The sequence below is a fragment of the Antechinus flavipes genome, chromosome 2 (assembly GCF_016432865.1).
Source record: "Antechinus flavipes isolate AdamAnt ecotype Samford, QLD, Australia chromosome 2, AdamAnt_v2, whole genome shotgun sequence".
Classification (NCBI taxonomy): domain Eukaryota; kingdom Metazoa; phylum Chordata; class Mammalia; order Dasyuromorphia; family Dasyuridae; genus Antechinus; species Antechinus flavipes.
Window position 1 is genome coordinate 160,865,601 of NC_067399.1, and position 15,476 is coordinate 160,881,076.

The following is a 15,476-nucleotide window of genomic DNA, read 5'->3' on the forward strand; positions in this document are numbered from 1 at the left end:
AAATTTAACAACCATGGACACAATATTAAATATTATATAATTATAAAGTACTTAGCACAATGCCTGGAATGCGATATATAGATAAATTATATATGTATATATTGTTGCTTTATCTTTTCTATTCCCTTTTCAGCACTTTATTCTCAGCCATCCATTTCTCAGTATTCCGTATCTCCCTCTTCCATTACCTGATGCCTTCTCACATTCAAGATTTGAGCATCAAACTTAGAGTAGCTCCCAGCTGAAAAAATGTCAAGAAGTTTTTAGGTGCAGTTGCCAAGGAATGGAGAGGACCAGTAAGAGACAGCATGGCCCTGTAGATAGAATTCTAGATTTGAGCTAACGAGCTCAGAAAAGATGTTGACTTGAAAACTGCATCTCATACTAACTAAACGGGCTTTATCCTTATCCTCCTTCCACTGGGACCCTAGACTCTGCCTCTGGGGTCCCCAGGCTTTCAAGATGATCTTTCTCCTTATCTTTCCCAGATCTAGGACTCCAAGTCACTTTTAAGCCAACTATACACATCATGTCATAATGAGGAGCATATCACACTTTCTTTAACTCCCCTGACAGCTTGCCTTCCCCTTTCAGAAGGTAAGCTTCTTGAAGGCAGGAACTGTTTGCTTAATTATATTTGTATCTCTAGTGCTTAACATAATGCCTGGTGAAAAATAAAAAATTAAATCTTTATCCCTAATTAAGCACAGCTAAGTGGCACAATGGGTAGAGTGGCTCTAGTCAAGTCACTTAATCTTGTTTGCCTCAGTTTCCTCATTTAAAAATGAGCTGGAGAAGGAAATGACAAAACACTCCAGTATCCTTGCAAAGAAAACCCCAGATGGAGTCACAAAGAAACATATAGAAAAAGACAAACAAAAAAATGAAACAAAAGCAACAGAAGCTTACTTAATCTCTCCAAGCCTTGCTTTTTCCAAGCTTTCTTTCTTTAGGCTATTCATACTTGCAATATCTGACTTTTGAAGTCACTTAATTTTTGAGGTGATAGTGGTGTCATTTACTGGACTATTCAAAGAGCTCTTGGTGAAGAATTTCCTCTGGTCAGCCAGCACCTAATCTTCAATTCAAAGTCTTAAAGTGTTGCTTTAACACTTTAAAACATCCTAAAAGAAAATGACTTGCCAGTGGTCACGGGGAGGGGGGGCTCAGGGTATAAACCAGAAGAAAGACTTGAACTCATGAGTCTTTCTAGGTCTAGACCAATTTTTCATTGATGCCATAGTTACCGCTTTTATAAAGGTTTTTTTTTTTTTTTTTTTTAAATTTTTGAGACAGTCAGGGTTAAGTTACTTGCTCAAGGTTACACAGCTAGGAAGGGTTTGGGATCACATGTGAACTCTGGTCCTTCTAAATTCAAAGCCAGCGCTCTAACCATTATACCACCTAGATACTCCCTAGAGTTTTTGTGAAATTTAAGTGAGATGTGAATCATGAACTGGGTACAAATGAACCTGAGTGCAGGCCTGGGGGGCCTAACCCCAGAGGGATCAACTTCTCTTTTTATTTTGTGATTTTTCCAGGAAAACCTGTGAAATTTAGCATAGTGGTGGGTTTTGGTTAGATCTTTAACAGAGTCATTCTTAGGAAGATATTTATTGTACAAGATGGATATCAGATATGAGACAGGGATCCAGATTCCTTCCTTAACAATCACTTGCATGGGCAAGTTTCATTCCCCTAATGGTAGCTTCTTCTTTTCTCCACGGTTCTTTTTTTTTTTTTTTTTTTTTTTTAAATAATAGTTTTTTGTTTTCAAAATACATGCAGATAGTTTTCAACATTCACCCTTGCCAAACCTTGTGTTCCAAATTTTTTTTTCCTTCCCTTCCTTCTACCCTCTCTTCTAGACAGCAAGTAATCTAATATATGTTAAACATGTACAATTCTTCTATATATATTTCCGTATTTATCATGCTGCCTAAGAAAAATCAAATCAAAAAGGGAAAAAAATGAGAGCAAATAACAACAAAAAAAGGTGAAAATATTATGTTGTTAAATACTATGTTGTTATCCATATTCAGTTCCCATAGTTCTTTTTCCTTGGTTCTAAGAGACCCTGAGGTGCTGTGAGAGAGAGGTAACGTTTTAATATTATTCTTCCCAAGTTCCCCAAAATATTCTCTTATTGAATATCAGTTGGTATCAATTAACTAGGCAGGTATTTTGCTTAGTAGGTATTAACTAAGTGGTTATAATAAGAATAGTTGGTATAAAACATCCCCGCTGAACAGGAAACACTTTCCCAATTAATATCTTTAGAACTCAGAAGAAAATGGATTCAGTCTCAGATGTGTGACTAAGGAAATAATTCATAAATCCTGAAAGTCTTTTTATTGGAAGTCCTTTCTTTCCTGTTCATGGGCCTTTATGAAGTTCCCTCTTAGGTGTTAATGTAGATTTCTGTTGGACTCATAGTATGGCCAGGAAATGGCTTTTTCTCAGTATCTAGTTTTTCTTTGATTCCCAATGCAAATTCTTCCTGCTCCAATAATATGACTAGGACACCAATGAGAAGTCCAAAATGTTCTAATCTTTAGAATTCATAAAGTTAATCTCTGGACAAAGAGGAGAGGAGAGAGAGGATCTTTTTATCCTCCCCCACCCCCAAATGATTTCCTCTCAAGGATTGGATGTTTAGGTTATGAATTAATTGCTATTTTATCCAAGACCTACAAGTTAAGTAAAACTGAGTCTTTTTTAGCTAATCCCAATATATTTCTTATTTCTTTCTTTCTTTTACAATTGGGGTTAAGTGACTTGCCCAGAGTGAAGTGTTAAGGGTCTGAGGTCTGATTTGAACTCGGATCCTCCTGACTTCAGGGCTGGTGCTCTATCCACTGTGCCATCTGGTTGCTTCAGTATCACCTCATCCTTTGGCTTTTCACTGATTCCAGATTGATTTAAGACTTTTTGCATCTAATTCAATGCCTTTGATTGATTGATACATTATATATTATATATTAAAATAGTATTATTTACTTTAATTGAGGTGGAATGATTGATCAAGTTAATCAACTCCCACTCTTACCTATGCCCTCCACACATCCACACACATAAAATGAATAAAATACAAAATACTCACTGGAGCCCATGTACCTGAAAGAAACATCTACTTCTTTCACCCTATCTCACCTACCTTTTCTATTCTTACACCTTACTCCCTGACATATCCAGGATGTGTCCTCACTGATTTAAAATTTTAAAAAAAGCCTTCTACAGATCCTCTTAATTCCAGTGCTTTCCCTTTTTAAATTATTTCCTATTTATGCTGTATATCTTGCTTTGCATATTTATGCATGTAATCTGCTCCATTAAATTATAATCTCTTCTTATCCTCAATGCTTACCACAATGCCTGGCATATAGTAAATGCTTAATAAATGATTACTGAATCATCATCATTCTACCACTCCTATTGACTACACCTTAGGTATTTCCCCTAGTTCTGCATCAAACCTCTTCAGGTTTCGATCATCCCTTAAGCCACGTCTGCCTTATCCCAGCCAAAGTTTGTCTCCTTTTCCAAGAAGAACCAATTTGCTTACCTAGATGAGAGATATGAGGAAAGAGATGGGCAACAGTTAAAAAAAAAATTTTAGGAAGCACAAGGGAAGAGAATACTAGCCTCTAGGTTTCCAAACAGCAATACATGAACAGACATTTGATTTTTTTCTCAATGATATTTTATTTTTCCAAGTACATGTTAAGGGTAGTTTTTCAACAATCATTTTTCTAAGACTTTGTCTTACAAAATGTCTTTTCCTCTCTCCTTACTACCTTCCCCAAGACAGCAAGTAATCTGACATAGTTTATACATGTGCAGTCCTTTCCATATTTACATATTTGTCATGGGATATAAAGAAAATCAGACCAAAGAAAAAAAAGCCACAAGGAAAAAAAAAAGCAAACAAAAAAAAAAAAAAAGGGAAAATACCATTCTTTGATCCACATTTACTCTCCATGGTTTTCTCTCCAGATGCAAGTGGCATTTTCTATCCCAAGTCAATTGGAATTGTTTTGGATCACTGCATTGCTCAACAGACATTTGTGGAGATGAATGTGTCTACTAAATTCAAGGTGCCATGCCCAGCTTCTCATGAAAGGCTGAAGAATCTCGTTGTAGAAAGAAAGCCTCTGAATGTCACAGGATCCTGTCATCTATATCAGGGGCCTCTTGTTGCTGGCCAGAAAGTAGTGGTTTTAAACTTGAGAGAGAATGAATATGTATCCCACCCACAGCCATTTGTCTGAGGACACCACAAGATCTGACTTTGCTCTCCCCACTCCAGCAGAACTCCCACTGACTCCAGTGAGAGTTGGAGCTTCAGACCCACAGATCATCTACAAGACCAGTAGAGAAATAATGTCCCAATTGTGGTTGTGTCTGCTAGCTGGAAGATGGGACCCTGGCAAATATGAAGGCTTGGAGAAGTATCAAATATTCTGAATTATGCACCATATTTCCTCTCTGAGTCTTAGTGTGGTTTCTGCTTAAAAAAAAAAAAAAAGTCCTAAGCTTGCATTTTCAGCCACCCCTACACTCCCCACATACAAACTCTTTGGAAATGCATTTATATGTTATGAAGAGGTAGATTATAAGACACACACATACAATTTCTCTTTTATGTTACTTCTTGGCTCTTGTGCATGAAAAAAATAACTGCTGCTAAATAAACCTCCTGTACTGAAGATCATTATCTTTCTAAAGGCAAACCTTTTTGTCTCAATTCACCAGGAAAAAGAGTGGAATTCATACTTAATGACAGACTTTTGATGTCTACCAAACCCAGGCAAGGAATTTTTCTCTCAGTACCTATGGAATCCCAGGACACTGCCTAATTATGGGAAGTGAACCAATATTAAAGGCAATGGCCTGTAACAGAAATAGCATGGGATTCAGAATCAGAAGATCTGACTAGATGTTTTATAGATATCTCAAAATTAATATGTCTAAAAAAACAAAACAAAAAACTTCTCTCTCCCTTGAAACTTTCCTCCTTCCAAACTTCCTTTCATATTACTAAAAAAGACACTACTTATCTTCTAGTCACCCAGGTATACAACTTTGATGTCACCCTTGATTTCATTTCCTTGCTCATTCCATATACCCATCATTGAAAAATCTCCCATTGCTTCTCTACCCACAGGACTACTTCCTTCATTACGTTCTTTTTAGACTATTAAAATAAACTCCTAACTGGTCTCCTAGATTATAGTCTTTTCCTATTCCAGTGTACAGTTACCAAAATAACTTTTCTAAAGGTTAGGTCTGACCATGGTCATGGTCATGATCATGATCATGACTATTCAATAAAACAAAGACTTCTTTTCCTGAAATAGCTTACATTCTAACAGAGGAGACCAAGAAGGGAAATTGTGATCATGGAGAGGATACTTTGGTCCAAAAAGTTTTAAGTTTAGTGAATGGGTCTATAAGGTGGGGCAGATTGACACACTCTCAAAAAACAAGAGCAATTAATTTGTTCATAGTTTATTGTTCCAGAAGTTGGAGTAGGGAGGGTGGGGAAAGTAAGAAAACATACCTACACAGAATCAAGGTAGTTAGATGGGAGGAGGAAAGGGACAAAGAGGAAAATTTTAAAAAGAAATGAAGGATAGCTTGGGATTTTCTTGAAAAAATCACTAATCTGGAGAGACTCTTTTGCCTGTGGTATGTTGTTATTTTCTTTGATAAAATTTTTATTGCTTGTATAATTTATTCTTCAATTCACTAGCTATTTAAAATTGTGTTAGTTTCTAATTGTCTTTTAAACCTTAAAAGGCCCTTTATTGAGTATAATTTTTATTTCATTGTAATAAGAAAATGATAAATCTAGTAGTTCTGCTTTTCTACATTTTTTTGATGAGACCTTTCTGTAACAACATATGCTCAGTTTTTGTAAATTCCTTTTAATTCTTATTCAGTAATTATCAAAGAAATATCACCTCTATTTTTTTAATATTCTATTTAGTTCTTTAATTTCTTTCTTATTTACCTTCCTCTAAGAGACTTTCATCTCTTGTTGCATATGTTCCCTGAGGGAAGGTGGCAAGGGGCCAGAGTGACTTTCATAGACTCAACTTTGATCTCACTCAGAGAACAAGACTCCCACCCGTTGTATCCACCTGATCTCCAGTCTCAGATTAGAAGAAGAGCAACCTTCTCCTGACTTTGTGCCTTCTATCTCTTGCTGCAAGTATCCCCTGAGGGAAGCAGCAAGGAACTAGGCAATTCATCTGCACCAGTACAAGGCTATTTCCCACTTATGCTATACCTACCAGCCTCATCTCCTGTGTTCTGAAATGTGGAGAGCCTCTGTGTGATAAGAGGAATAACCTTTCCTCTTACCCCAGACCTTCCAGCTCCTGCTGTCCTTTTCCTGAGACTTCTCTCCCTTCCTATTCAAGTTGTGTTTTCATCACTTTCTAAACCATTTCCTATCTAATCACCAGACCTTGAAGGGAAAAGAAGTGGAACAGAGCCTCCCATCTTGACGAGGGGAGCCCCAAAACTCTTTCTCTCTCTCTGACTTTGGGGGGGAATGCTAAGCTCTCCCCTGAGAGACCTTTCCCAGGGAATCAAGATAAAGTGAATCTGTTATCTGGATGGGACTAGTTGAGTCTAGGACCATTGAACTGGAGATTAGCCCAGAGGCACTCATTCAATTCCAAGATTTTCTATTCTGATTCCAGCTCAAACTGCACCCAGGCCCCATCAAGAGCTACCCCCCAGCTAGTAGCCAAGGTTTCAATTATAAAAAAAGGAAACCTGGGACTCAGTTCTTGCAGAGGATCTAGCATGCCATGCCAAGGAACCTCTCTCTCCCCTTGGCATAAACTGCAACCCTCTGCCTGCTGAAATGATATTCTCTTTCAGTGTTACTCCCTCTTTATCTTTATCTCTCTATTTCCCTAACAAGATCTTATTCACTTTCTCTGCTAAGATAGGATTTTTCTGCTAAAAACTTTATATCCCTCTGTTGGGACCTTGCCACCAAGGAATTCAGTCTTTCTATTCATGCATAGCAAAGGTTGACTTCCCAATGCCAATAATAAACTTCTTTTTGCCAGTCTAACTTTTTGGGCTCATAAATTCCTTTATGAAGGACCTCTGGGCAGACCAAGGGGTTCCCACAACTCCCTAACCTGCACCAAACGTCATCATTCAGGGATATAACCTCGAACCTCTTCATTTGGCTCCCTGACCACCAGGAATCGAGGGGAGCCGAATCTTTTCAATCTGACTTTGTGTTTTCTATCTCATGCTGCCCTTGTCTCCTGCCTGATCTCCAGCCTCCTCTGGGGAAAGATTTGAAGTCTCTACTCAATGATAAACTCATACTTGGCCGTACACTACATATCCCAGTGATTTTGAACTCTTTTGGCTCATCATCCAAAACCCATTCCTCTTCCCTCATCCCAATTCTTTATTCTCATTCCCACCCGAAAGCCCAAATCAAATGCTTTCCATGGCTCCCACAGTGCCCTTCTGGAATGCCTATTACACAGGCAACACATTTCCATTTATCCGAAATCTTTTCCTCTCCCAGTCTTCATTTTAGTTATTACTAGCTTTTAGTGTGGATCTTGTCATCAGTCTTGATAAATAATTGTATATAGATCTTCTTTATTTCATAATCAGATGAGTCCTTTTCTCAAGAAAATGATGAGTGGAAAACACTCTTTCAGCTTGTAGAGACCTGTAGATAGTCTTAGAGCAAATTTATTCAGCATTTAATGCTTTGAAGCGTCTACATGCTCCAGGGGCTTCTTGGGACTATGAACCATGAATATACTGTGCCCAAGATAAAGTGGAAATTATATTTGGTTGTACAATCAGAGGCTCTATTTATTTATAAATTATGTGTGTCTGGACAAGTCACATTCCCCTCCTCAGCCTCAGCAACATGACCAACCAGACCCAGGGCTGGACATCAAGGGATCCCATTTATTTCCTTTCTACTATAGTTCTTCCTTTGTTATTAACTTTGCCCTGTTCCTGATGTGTGTGTGTGTGTGTGTGTGTGTGTGTGTGTGTATTGTGTGTAATTGTTAGGATTCTTACAAAGTGTTAATTCATTAGAGTTGATAGAGACAATAATTATCTAATTTAGCATGGTTCATTATGATTGATCTGATCCTACAAGGAGATGTTATGGGCCAGAACTTGAAACAAGGTATAAGAGGAATTGAGGAGACAATGGTTAAATCTAGTTTAGCATTGATTTAATCCTACAACAAATAATGGTTTCCTAGTGATATAATGATTGGTCTATACTCAACATACAGCATATAATCAAGAAGCTCTCAGGGCCAGACACAGAAGCCCACTAGAAGCTCTGAGCCTCAGTCAGGATTCAGTCGAGGAGATTCACAAGCCAGAGAAGGCTGCTTAAGTTCTTGAAACCAAGGAGAAAGATAGGCCTTTATTAAAGCTAACCAGGCTCCAGGAAAGGAGACAATACTTGAAAGAGAAAATAAAGGATTTGGATTTTAACTCCTGGATGCTTTTGGGGTGATTACACTGAACTGAAATGAAGATTGCTCCCAGAAGCACCCTGAGAAACCTGCTCACAGAGAACATTTTATTTTAGAGAAGAATATTACATATAATTTTTCTTTCACATTCTATCCTTCAATATTTTTATTTGTTTTCCTTTTGATTATTCACTTAGCTATCCTGTTCCTCTTTTAGATTCTCTCTACTCTTCACCTATCCCACTGCCTTCCTATTTCCCTTTTTAATTTAATGCATTTTATACCAAAATATCAGTGTGAATGTATGTGTATTTATACATTCTTCCTTTATCTAATTCAAATGGAAGTGAGATTTATGGAATGCCCATTCTCCCTTTCTTTTCTATATTCCTTTTAGCTTACCTTCCTCAATTATGCAATAGTGATTTCCTTCATCTTCTTCCTCATTTCTTCTCTAGTATAATTAGTTTCCTGTTCTTTTTATTATTTTTTCTTCTTTTAAGGCCGTCAAAAATGGACCGAACCATTCATAGACTCTTTATTATTTTAATTTTAAAAATATATTAGGATTCTGGGAAGATATTTGACTCTATTAATATGTAAATGATTCATCTCACTTATCCTAATATTTAAAAAAAATTAGATTGTCACAATTCAACAAAAAAATTTTAATGTGGAGGAAATGAGTTAATTTTGGAAAAAGGTGTATTCCAAAACTTACATTTCCAAAAAAAACACAAAAAAGCAAAAAAAACTCAAGCTGTACTTAAAGTATCTAAAGATTGCCTAACACTTTTATTAGGAGGCATGTAGAAGGGGATTTTTAAAATTAATCAGATGTTTGTCTATCAGTCTCAAAATCCTTCTCCTTTGGGAGGCTACAACCATCAATTGATTTTAATTCATTACCAGTCAAATAAGAAATCATGGATTACTTAAGCTATTTTCAAAGAACAGTTTTTAATATTTTAGCCCAGATGTTGAAAAATATTACAAGAACAATGGAATGTATTTAAAGTATTATTAATTTTAGATATTTTAATACTCCAAGTCATCTAACTATACTTAGTTTATTGTGTGAGAATGTAAACATCCAAATTCATCAAGATTTGAATAAAGGTCTTGACATAAGTGTACTAATGAATATTTAAAGAAAAAAAGACAGATATGCTGCTAAAATTTTTTAGATGACAATATGAAGTCAGTGTAGGGCTATCTTTAGGTATAATATTCAGTAATTTGAAAATTTTTGCTTTCTCTATTTTATTATGTTATAACAAGCTTGAAAAACTAGTTTTTCTTATACTTTGTTTTATATTACATTAATAAATAGATAAAAACTTTATTTTCAAAAATTTCATTGCATATTTTCATTGGGTTAGAATCAATTACCCTATTTAAACATCTTTATAACGTTGCAAATGTGAATAGTGCAACAACTTCGTGGAATTAACAATATTCACTCATTAGAACTTGGCAGAACTTAGTTTTGCTTTATAGGTTTTCCTTGGTTATAAACCTTTATCTTTTGACTTTCCCCTTCTTTAAAACAGTAGCTGCTGAACCTTGTGTGATCTAACTTGTCTACTGGATAATTAGATTCATTTTCAGCTGCATATTGTATTTCTTTTTCTTTGATTAGGAAGCTCTAAATTTTGATTATAATGATCCTAGAAGTTTGTTTTCATTTTGGGATTTCATTTTGAAAGTGACAGAAAAATTCTTTCTATTTTCACTTTGCCGTTGATTCTAAGAGTTCTGTCCATAATTTCTTGAAATATGTTTAGCATGATTGCACATGTAGAATGTATATTAAGCAGATTGCCATCTCAGGGAGAGGAGAAGGGAGAAAAGTAGGGAAATTATTTGGAACATAAAATTTTTAAAAATTGTTTTTAAATGCAATTGAGAAAAATAAATATTATTTTATAAAAAAGAACTATCTTTTCCAGGCTTTTTTCTTCATCATGTTTTGAAATAATACAATATTTCTCAGATTCTCCTTGATTTGTTTGTCCAGGTCAGTTGTTTCTGATATTATATTTCTGACATTTTTTTTTGGGTTAAAATTTTAATTCTGTTTTAATACTTCTTGTTCTCTCTCTTTTAAAAAATCTGAGCCATTCTAATTTTCAGGACATTTAGTTCTGAGTAAGATTTTTCTACTGCCTGTTCAATATTCCTTGCAGTCATTTCCTTCCTAATTTTCCAGTTCTTTATCTTTTATTTCATTTTTTTTTAACAGATACTGCTATATTTCCGGCGGCCAGAACACTTTTTTCTTTGAAGTTTTACCTGGACTTGAGGTTGTTATTGTAATTGAAGGTTACTTCCTTGATGTCTCTCCTATCAAGATTTTCCTTGTGGTATTTGGTGTTTTCCCTGATATGTTCATCTTATCCACATCAGTTTCTAAAATGAAGAGTCTGTACTTGGGTAAAGCTTTCCAATTGAATGGCATAGGCAGGCTTTTCTTGGTCCTGCATATAGAAACTTACTCTCTTTATCTTCTGTAGGGAATTCTAGGGCTGCCCTATATATGGACTTTCCCTTATGTGGGACCCTGCCTATTTGTATTACAGGATTTCTGACCTCTCTGTATTATAGCACTAACTGGAGTTCTTCCCCATTGCTATTGAGTTTAGGAGCTATTTCTGGGCTGGATTTCCATTCCAAGGTTCAGGATTTCTTCCCAGGACTAGCTGGACTCAGGGCCCAAATATCTCCCTAGAACTGTTCTAAATTCTTTGAGCCTGCTGTAGGAGGTTGGGCTTCTGTAGCTCGGGCAAAGTTTGACTTTCATGGCCATTGAATTCAGACAGGGAGCACTACAATTGACCCTCCTTGAATACTTAGTTGCTCTTGCTTAGTGAACTAAATAATTTTCAAGGTTACTTCTGGCTCTAAATCTGTGACCTTGTCAAGAACGGATGATAATGGCAGCATGGTAAGGTGGAAAGATCCTGGACATGAGGCAGAGATCTTGGGTTCAAATCCTGCATCTGATACTTAAAGCCTGTGTGATCTTGTTTAAATTATTTAACCTCTGTTGGCCTCAATTTGCTTATATTTAAAATGAAGGGGTAGTATTCAGTAGTCTCTGAAGTTCCTCTCAACTTTATATTTATAATCCAAAATGTAGAAAGATTCCCATAAAACTTTAAACTACTTTTACCTGTACTATTTGATCACCCCCTTAGAGATAAAACATTTCTGTTCATTTGCCCAGTTGATATGAAAAAATATCCATACCAAAAGATGGCAATTCTCGTTGATAAACCCTAGGGTTTAGGCACTTTAGAGTCTGGTAGCCTGATCAGACATCATGGAAATCTCCCTCTCCCTCTTTCCTCCCTCCCATCTCCTTCTCCCTCTTCTTTTCACTCTCTCCTTCTCCCTCCCTCTTTTTCTCTCTCCCTCCCCCTTTTTCTTTCTCCTTTTCTATTCCTCTCTCTCTCTCTTCCCTTCCCCTTCACCCCCAACCCCAATGAGTTAGCTGAACTAGGGACTTCATGTTCTATCTTCTATCTCTTAGCCTGAGATACTGACTTGACTATTCTAAAAGAGACCTAAGTCAATAATGTTTCTGCTTTTACCACCTCCTTTCCCTGGAAGCCACCTTATTTCCCTGACAAACAATGAGAACAGGAAAAGAGTTTGAGAAAAATAGTCCCCAGGGATAGCAAAGGTCTCATTTCCATCCCTGAAGAAAACCACAGAAAGAAAGGCATCTTAGAGAAGATATAAGCAAAGGTACAGATAGAAAGCTAAAGATACCAGAAGGTCAAGGATAATAAATGACAAGACAAGATCCCTATCTGATCAGTTTCCCTGCCTCAAAACCAACCATGAAAAGTCAGCTGGTCTGTTTTTCAATCCCCTGGGGGTATTGCTAGAAGTTATGAGGTGTCTATCTTCTTCAGGTCCAGAGAATAACTACACTTTCTGGACCATGAAAGAAGGGAGCTAGGTCTTAGAGGGACTTTGAAAAAGTGAAAGTTCTTTTTAAAATTCTTGTTCAGTCACTTCAGTTGTGTCTACCTCTTTGTGACCCCATTTGGAGTTTTCTGAGTAAAGATACTAGAATGATTTGTCATTTCCTTCTCCAGCTTATTTTACAGATGAAGAAACTCAGGCAAATGGGGTTAAGTGACTTGCCCAGGATAACACAGCAGTCTCTAAGGCTGGATTTAAACTTAGTTCTTCCTAATTCCAAGCTTGAAGCTATCCACTGTGCCACTTTACCAAAATTAGAAATTAATACTGGTTTCTCAGCTTCAAATCTAGAGTCCCTTCCTATACCCTACCATTGAGCTGGTTATGTAGCTATAGGCAAGAGCTGGTACCCAAGCAAAGGATTTCAGGTAGCTTCTTGGATCTGAACTATGCCCTCCTAGAGTCTATAATCTTCTCAGAAACAAACCTTTGTTCTTCCCAGTTAAAAGTGGTTTATCTTCAAGGGTCAACTTCTTCCAGGATTTAAGATAAGGTGGAACAAATAGTACTTGGAGTGGCCAACTTTACAGTTTGCTTTTGAGCTGAGCAAAGAAATGACTGAGGTAAGGGGGTGGGATGGGGGTGGTACAAACCCAGGGTCCAGGAAGTCCAGCTGCAGAATCCCAATCTCAGACCAAGGTACACAGGCAGTGGAGAGGAGAGAGATTACCCACATTTCTTCATGGAGAGGAATCCCAACTGTTAATCAGCAGCGTACCAGAGAATGGCAAGGAGGGATAAAAAGGTTTTCTTAAATGAACAATGCAAAGAAATAGAATAAAACAATAGAATTGTGAAGATAAGAGATTTCTTCAAGAAAATTAGAGATATCAAAGGAATGTTTCACTCAAAAATGGATACAAGATAAATGATAAAAGACAGAAATGGTGGGGACTTAACAGAAATAGATTAAGAACAGGTGTCAAGAATATACAGAAGAATTATACAAAAAAGAGCTTAATATCACAAATAACTGGAATGCCAGAGAAACTGAGGCAGGATAGAGATTAGAGAACAATTTAATATTTTATTTGAAAGGGAGAGATTTACTGGGACCAAATGGATCCATGGTTTGATCCCAGGGCTGAATGAGACTATCGTCTCCAAGAATCTAGCAGCAAATGTTGGATACAAGATTCTTTTATAGGATAACAAGAACAATGACATAATGGGGGAGGTACCTGAGATGGGGATGACTGACCTACAGGTGGGAGGCACCTAGAATGACATAATGGAAGGAGGTACGGGAGAGGCTCCTGATACTCTAATGATGTCTAAAATGGTTAAAGACCTTTATTCTATGAAACATTAAGAGGGAATATAGCCTGAAGTCTTGGGGCAGAATAACTGAGATAGGACAATTAGGGAAACTGGGACATTAAAAAGGAACTGTAGCACAACATAACTACATGGTGTAGTTACTGACCTAGACCCCATACATCCTGGAAAGTGTAGTCAGGTGGGCATTAGGAAGCATTGCTAATAATAGTTAATCGAAGTGATAGTATTCCACTTAAACTCTAAAATTCTGGGCTTCACGAATTTTTGTGTCATCCTTGGGTAGGGTTCATGCTAATTAATCTTTGTATTGTTCCAATTTTAGAATATATGCTGCCAAAGCAAGCAGTGAACTTTAAAATTCTAAAAGATGCTGCTGTTACAGTGTTGCACTCAACATGCTAGCAAATTTGGAAAACTCAAAAGAGGCTACTATGTTGGAAAAGATCAGTTTATGTTTCAACCCAAAAGAAGGGCAATGACAACAAATGTTTAAATTATTGAACAATTGTGCTTATTTCACACACCATATGGTTATGCTTACGATTTTGCAAGTTAGATTCCACCCCACCCCCTTACCTCAGCAAGTGAGAATTATCAGAAGAGCAGGCTAGTTTTCAGTGGGGTAGAAGAACTAGAGATCAAATTGCCAACAATTCCTTATTATCAAGAAATCAAGGTAATTTTTTAAAAAATAAAACCAAACTCTCCTGCTATATTGACTATGTGGATCACAACAAATTGTGCCAAATTCTCAAAGAAATGGGAGTATTAGATCATTTCCCTTGTCTCCTGAGCAACCAGTGTGTAAGTCAAGAAGCAAAAGTTAGAACCAAACACGAACAATTAATTGGTTCAAGATTGGGAAAGAAGTACAACAAGACTGAACGTTGTCACCTTATTTATTTAATTTATTTGCAGAGTACATTATGCAAAATGCCAGGCTGGATGAATCAGAAACTGTAATTAAAGTTGTTGGAAGAAATAGCAACAATCTTAAATATACAGACAGAAGATACCATTCTGATGGCAGAAAATGAAGAATTTAAAAATCTCTTAATGAGGGTAAAAGAAGAGAATATAAGAACTGTCCTGAAGCTTAAAAGAATTAAGACCATGGTAATTGGTCCCTTCACTTCTGGGCCAATAGGGAGAGAAGAAATAAGGCAAGCAAGGAGGAGCACTGATAGGATCTTCTCTGCCTTAAGTGGGCTTTTTCTTAAGTGGACTTTATTATAGTCCCACCACAGGTGGAGCTCTCTGGTAGAATTCTTAGCCCAAATATCTTTCGTTGACAAAACCACTATACCCCACAATTAATGTATCCAGTCAGAAAACCAAATTATCATGTCAGCTCCTGAGGATATATTTCCCCTCTAAAAAACCTACTCTACTGTAATTCACTTCCTAACTTTTTTTGCAATTTAGCCTATGGTATATTCCTGCCTTATAGTGTCTTTCTCATTTTGGCTAAGTCTTTTTAGGATCCTAATTCCTTTTTAAGGTTAGCCCACTAGTCAGTGATGCAATACCACCTCATAGAGTCTTCCTCTTAATGGCATCTCTGCTAAGGAACTTGTCTTTCCTTTTATTAATAGCTCAAACCCCTTTTCCTACTAAATATTATTATAGTTTTAGCCTATTCTTCTTTCCCTTTTAAAATGAAAGATGTCTAAGCCTAAAAATTCTTTTGAGACAACCAGC

General features: G+C 36.7%; 1 non-coding gene across 1 annotated transcript; it reads right to left on the reverse strand.

Annotated features, from left to right (window-relative positions):
- Window positions 1-14,013: 14,013 nt before the first annotated feature.
- Window positions 14,014-14,117, reverse strand: LOC127552582 (U6 spliceosomal RNA). Its single transcript, XR_007951452.1, has one exon. It is a non-coding gene; the product is annotated as a U6 spliceosomal RNA (small nuclear RNA).
- Between the last annotated feature and the right edge of the window lie 1,359 nt (window positions 14,118-15,476).